We start from the raw sequence: 7,199 nt of genomic DNA, 5'->3' as shown, positions 1-7,199 counted from the left end.
GGGGGATCGAGACCCGGATCGGAGCCGCACGACGAGCTCCGCTACACGAGCGGCGGGCATCTTAGATGCCGGGAACTGGAGAGGAGATCCGGCTGCAGCTAGGAGGAGACGGCTGACGACCCCCCGGGTGAGTGAGACCTACAGACCCGGCTCGGACGAGCGGACGGCGGGCCTCTCCTCCCTCCCCGTAAACTTTGGCCGGGCACCCGCCTGGTGCCGCTGCGGGCGCCCTCCCTCCCTCTGACATAGGCCTGGCTGGGGGCCCAGCACGACGACGCTTGCAGCAGGTGCACTCCCTGCAATTAATAAAACCTGCCTGTTCCATCTGGAGTGAGTGCTGCCCTTGGTAGGTGGTGGAGAGTCCCCCCCCCCCCCTCCCCCCCGCAGATACCCTTATCCACGATGAGCTTATCCACGATGAGCTCTGGGGCACCCCTGCTTTCCGGAGTGGCCTCCCACGGCCGTGGGTGGCTGGCCGGAGGGGCCTGAGGATCAGATTGACCTAACACACCACGACAGGAAAGAGGTCATTAAAAAAGAAGCGACTCCCGTCCCTACCGTTACCATTTCATACCTACCTGGTCGGAATCTTTCCTGGCGAGGGGGATACACCCCCTGACCCTGCTCCTGGGATGGCCAGGAATTCATTGTTTGCAGTGAGGGCGACTAGTTCAATGGCCCTGCCTACGCCGCTCATACCGATGTAAACCAAGAGATTTCTCCCACCTCTGCCACTATCCACGTGATGTCTTGTTAGCTTCTGGAAAAGTGGAGCCTCCTGGTTTCTCCATCCTCAGTGTTTGGATATATTAAGCTATCTTCATCTGGGCTTTACCATGCCCACTAGGCGTGGCAAACCGGCAAAACCTGCACAGCAGCTTTCATTTTTCAAATCATCCCCGAAAATGTCTGGCCCTAAAGCCACCGGGCCCTCTACAGCAGGGGCAGCTCCCCAGACCCCTCCGTCACTGGAGGTGCATCCGTCGGCCACGACCTTGGATAAGGTTGGAGACGGGGAGGCCCTCACGGTGGGCACCATGAAGTTGCTTTTGACCCGTTTTAAAGAGGAAGTGGCAGCTGAGTTCCGTACCACCTTAACGGCATGCCAACAATCTATAGATGATCTGGGTGGCCGTACGGACCACTTGGAAACTAAAATGGAAGAAGTCGTGGGGTCTCATAACAACCTACTGGACTCTCATGATGCATTAGAAGCAGAGGTGAAGCTTTTACGGGACAAGGTCACGGATCTGGAAGATAGATCGCGACGCAGCAATCTTAAACTACGCGGAGTCCCCGAGTCGGTGTCACGATTACGCGGTGACCATCTTTAAGGCCTTGCTGCCTCGGTTTACATCTACAGACCTCATAATTGACCGAATACACCGGCTACCGAAGGCCAGAGCGGCCCCAGGAGATGCACCGAGAGACGTCCTCATGAAGATGCACTACTTTCATGTTAAAGAGGCCTTACTGAAAGCATCCAGACCGACGTCTGATACATCTTCAGCCCTACAAGGACTTCAACTCTTTGGGGATCTATCTGCAGCCACTCTCTACAAACGGCGATCATTTCATCAGATCACTACGGCCCTCAGAAAGGCTGATATCCCATATAGATGGGGTTTCCCCACCAAGCTGCTGATCCACCGGGATGGCTCTACTGTCTCTATCTCTACTGCAGATGAAGGAGAAAAGCTGCTTAAATCATGGAATATCACGGAACCCACGGCGGGCTCCTCCCCCCGACGTCTTCAGCAGGACTGGTCGTCGGTGAAGTGATGACGCTGGCTCTGTGACGGATACCTTACCGTTATGGTAACAATGTTACGACTCCAGTGACTCTTCAGATAAAGGCTTTATCCCATGCATAAAGGGCCAAAGTCTGTCGAGACGGGGGGCGCTAGGTATAGTGAAAGTAATGTCTCTGTTTTGAAGCATTTCATTGATTCCCTGCTAGGCTCAATTAGTTGCTTTTTTTCTTTTTGGGAAGCTGTGCCTGACATCCCCCCGGACATGATTGTTTATATTACGATGGCCTGTGGGATTAGTTTTAAAGCTTGGTAAGCTATATGAGCCGCTGGACTAGTTCTAATGTTAAAAGTAATAGTTCTGTTTTTTTTTTATGTTGGAGCACCTGTGCTCCGCCGTATTTGCTCTCCAGGTTCCGTGTGCACAGAAGTGCATGCATCTGTTATTATGTTATCCACATCTGTTATTATGTTATCAAGATGTCCTTATATTCTTCAGTTTAAAGTGAATAAGTATGGCAGCGGGTGGGAGTTATGCCGCTAACCCCTCCCTTAGCCTACACAGTCGCCTTATTATGGCGACTGGATGTGATCTCACGAGAGATCAATTTAGTTTAGTTTTGTCTTGTATCTTATGTTTGTCTTCCCACATGTACTCCTATATGTTTCCCCCTCCCTATCAGGTATACCGGTCTCAGCACAGATATTGGTCATCAGAGATATCAGTCCCTTCTGTAATTGAAAATGGTGAAGATAGTTTCCATTAATGCCAAAGGGCTTAACTCTCCTCAAAAACGTAGAGTAGCCTTGAACTATTTTTATAAGCTAAAGGCACACGTAGTAGCTGTTCAGGAAACCCATTTTCAGAGTCAAAATCCTCCCCTCTTCACTAATTCACGTTACCCCCTTTGCTATACTGCAAATGGCCCCACCAAGAAAGCCGGCGTAGCCCTTCTCATAGCACAACACTGCCCGTTTGTCCTGTCCTCTAAATATGAAGACCCTGACGGGAGATATTTAATTTTAGTAGGTCGACTAGATAATGTGGAGACCACTCTAGTCTCCTGCTATGCCCCTAATACCAAACAAATAAAATTCTTTAGAACCTTTTGTAGAACTCTTCAAGAGCATACGAAAGGTGCCCTGTTGATCCTTGGAGATTTCAACATGGTGCTGGACCCCAATATAGATCGCTCGCGTCCAACCCGAACTTTTCGTAGCAGTCCGACCCAGGATCCCTCAGGCAGATTCGGTCAATTGTTAGCTGAATATTCGCTGTATGATGCATGGAGAGCCAAACACCCTGCAGAACGTGATTACACCTTCTTTTCCCACGTCCATAGTTCGTACTCTAGAATAGACTTGGCGTTAGTTGATAAGTGGACGTTAGCTGCCATTAGCAAGGTGGACATATTACCTATGTCTTGGTCAGATCATTCACCACTTGTTATGATCTGGGAAGCCGATAAGAGAGAGGTCCCCCATGGCCCCTGGAGACTGGGCCTGTACCTTCTATCCCGCCCTGAGGCCCGCCAGGCCATTCAGCAATCTTTAGACCTATACTTAGCTACTAACTGCCCCAAGGACACAAACGTCTTCAACCATTGGTGTTCTCTGAAAGCAGTGGTTAGAGGCTCGGCAATCCAAATAGCAGCTAGACTTAAACGTGAGTATAAAAGTAGACAGGCCTCGGCTGAACGGGAGGCTGCTCGTCTGGAAACTGCACATAAAAGTGACCCCAATAATAAAGCCCTCTTTAAGGAACTCCTTGCTGCCCGCGACAAAGTGAATGCATTTGCCCTATCGGAGGTACATCGCAATCTGCAGCGACTCAATCAACAATATTATAGGCTTGGTAACAGAGCGGGACGCTTGCTGGCGCGTAAACTAAGGGGACGTAGAGCTAAAGAACGCATACATGCTGTACATACTGCATCGGGAGTTAAAGTAACCGATCCGGGAGAGATAGCCAATGCGTTTGCTGAATACTATTCACAGTTGTACAACCTTAGAGATGATCCCGATACCCCTCAGCCTTCCTTGGTGGACATTGCTGGTTTCTTGGAGGGGCTGTCCCTTCCCACTATTGACCCTCAGACCCTTGAATCCCTTAGTTCGCCCTGGGTGAATGAGGAAGTCGTGGCAGCTATTGAATCCTGCCCAGTAAACAAGGCCCCGGGCCCAGATGGATACCCCGCCAATTTCTATAAAACCTTTAAATCTACTCTCGCCCCGCTTTTAGTGTCAGTTTTCAACGAAGCCTCAGACTCCACATGCTTCCCGAAAGAGATGTTGGAGGCCCGTATAGTTACCATCCCTAAGGCGGGTAAATCTCCTGCGGTGGTCTAGAACTACCGCCCGATAGCACTGTTAAACACGGATCTTAAACTGTTCGCTAAGTTGGTTGCAAATAGGATATCCCCACTCTTACCCAGTCTGATTAACCCTGACCAGGTAGGTTTTGTTCTTGGACGGCAAGCATCTGACAACACACGGAGGGTTATTAATTTGATTGAACGCTGCCAAACCCGAGACGAGCCTCTCTTGCTTCTCTCTTTGGATGCAGAGAAGGCATTTGATAGGCTACACTGGGACTATCTACGGGCCACCCTGGACTGCTTTGGATTTGCAGGTAGGATACTCGACTCCATCCTGGCCCTGTACTCCTCCCCATCGGCCTCGGTGTTCACCAATGGTTGTAATTCATATACATTCAATATCACGAATGGGACCCGCCAAGGTTGCCCCCTTTCACCCCTCATTTTTGTGCTGGCTATTGAGCCCTTGGCGGAGCGGATCAGGACACTAGACTCCATTGTTGGCCCAGTGGTGGAAGGAACGCACCATAAAATATGTCTTTTTGCTGACGATATCTTAGTATGCCTTAGCGACCCTGAATCGTCATTACCGCATTTACACTCTCTCTTAGACTCTTATGCAGCGATCTCCTACTATAAGCTAAATACCACTAAGACCGAGGCCCTCCCTCTGAATATTTCAGATGACGCTCTTAGGCGTCTAAAGACGGCCTACAAATACGCATGGCAACTCAGGTCACTTAAATATCTGGGTGTGCAAATTTCCAGAGGGCGAGATTTAATGGGATGTAACTATGACCCCCTCTTTAGAACATTTGAGCTATTTATTAAAGACTGGATGATGCAGGAGGTTTCATGGGTCGGACGAGTAGCAGCTGCGAAGATGGTGCTCTTACCCAAACTGATGTACCTTTTCCGTACCATTCCTAGGACCTTCCCTAAAGATATTTGCAATAGATTTAACCGTTTACTATCAAACTATGTGTGGGGGGGCTCAAAACCGAGGATAGCAAAATCCACCCTAGTTGCGCGGAAGTGTGACGGGGGAGTGGCCTACCCAGATTTAGAGAGATACCACAATGCTTGTTTACTCGCTCAGGCCAGAGACTGGTTCACTCAAGACACCCCTAAACCGTGGGTGGCACTGGAACGGAGTGCCGTCTCCCCCTTCGCACTATCCGACTTGTTTTGGCTGCCTACAGCTTCTATCCCTCCAGAGGGGGTGAGAAACGCGGCGGTTCAGGCAACGTTGTTAGCATGGAAAACCGTACTTAAATCCCTCCCCGTCGGAGCCCTTCCCTCCCCCCAATTGTCTCTCCACACCATAGCCACATTGATCCCAGACCTTCATTTACACCATTGGCGAGACAGGGGCCTTTCCACCTTGAAGGATGTCCTTCGGGACGGTGTGTTAGTCCCATTTTCCTTACTTCAGGAACAATTCCAGGTACCTAAACAAGATTTTCACAGATACCTGCAATTGAGGCATAGGCTTCAAAGTATTTCTCCTAACCGAGTCCCCCATATTGGCCCCCCTAAATTGCTGATGTCACTCCTGTTGCCTGTCGGTAATAAAGGCGGCATCTCCAGATGGTACCAATATCTTGTGACTGGGGCCCGGCGTGGGGTATTTCCCTCACAGACCAAATGGGAAAAAGACCTCCCTGCGGTCTTCACCGAGGATATTTGGAAAACTATTTTTCAATCCTGCTTTAAAATTTCTAAATGTATAAATCATTGTGAAATGTACTACAAATTGGTCCATAGGGTGTACTTTACGCCGGAACGCTTGCACAAGATTTGGCCTGATGTCTCTGCTAGTTGCTGGAGGAACTGTGGGATGGTGGGGGATATCCTTCACATTTTCTGGCTATGCCCAGCAATCCGGTCACTTTGGAGAGATGTTTCTTTTTATATCACTTGTCCTGGGGGTATCCCTTACACCTGACCCCCTATTAGCACTATTTCACTACTACCGGGGTGAGATGTCCAACTGCGACAGATATCTCTTAGGTCATATCCTCATAGCAACTAAGGCCGCCATTGCCTCCAAATGGAAGTCGGTGGTCGTTCCCACGCTATCAATGATAGAACAAAAAGTTCACCAACATTATGTGTTTGAAACGTCGGAGGGCGGATTTTCCCCCGGGATTCCCAATATGAGTAGGAAATGGGATAAGTGGTTCCTATATAGAGAGAAATTGGGCCAAAGTAGTTTATCCGGTACAATGATTGCTCTACCTGACCCTTCTGAGCTTAACTCCCCAAACCAAGATGGCCCCTAATTCAATTCAATACGGGTTTCAGATCTCACCGCTTTCATTATGTTTATATTCTGATTTTATTGTTATTCACAGATGTCCCTGATACCTAACCTTCCTTCCCCTTGTCTTAATTAGTTCTGTTATGTACTTGTCTTCTCCCCCTATTTCTGTTTTATTTCTCATGTACAAATTCAAATGTAACTATAATTTGTACAAAATTTCAATAAAAATCTAATATTAAAAAAAAAAAAAATTAGTCACAATAGTTTTGATGTCCCGATTGTGTCAACTGATGTTTAAAAAAATCTATTTTTTTTTTACAAATATAAAATCATTCTGGATAAGATTAAATACATGTTCTTCACCTAATTCACTCATAAAAAAAGACAATTTCTGAGTGGTTGATGGCGCTATACTGGAGACTACTGAAGAGGTAAGGGATCTAGGAGTCACTATTTCAGGTGCCATAAAGGATAATTATAGTATTAATGGCGCTATACTGGAAACTACTGAGGAGGAAAATGATCTAGGAGTCACTATTTCAGGTGACATAAAGGCTAAATATAGTATTAATGGCACTATACTGGAAACTACTGAGGAGGAAAGGGATCTAGGAGTCACTATTTCAGGTGACATAAAGAATAAATATAGTATTAATGGCGCTATACTGGACACTACTGAGGAGGAAAGGGATCTAGGAGTCACTATTTCAGGTGCCATAAAGGATAATTATAGTATTAATGGCGCTATACTGGAAACTACTGAGGAGGAAAGGGATCTAGGAGTCACTATCTCAGGTGACAAAGGATTTATATAGTATTAATGGCACTATACTGGAGACTACTGAGGAGGAAAGGGATCTAGGA

The sequence above is a fragment of the Pseudophryne corroboree genome, chromosome 12, assembly GCF_028390025.1.
Source record: "Pseudophryne corroboree isolate aPseCor3 chromosome 12, aPseCor3.hap2, whole genome shotgun sequence".
Lineage (NCBI taxonomy): Eukaryota > Metazoa > Chordata > Amphibia > Anura > Myobatrachidae > Pseudophryne > Pseudophryne corroboree.
This window is presented reverse-complemented; position numbering follows the sequence as displayed.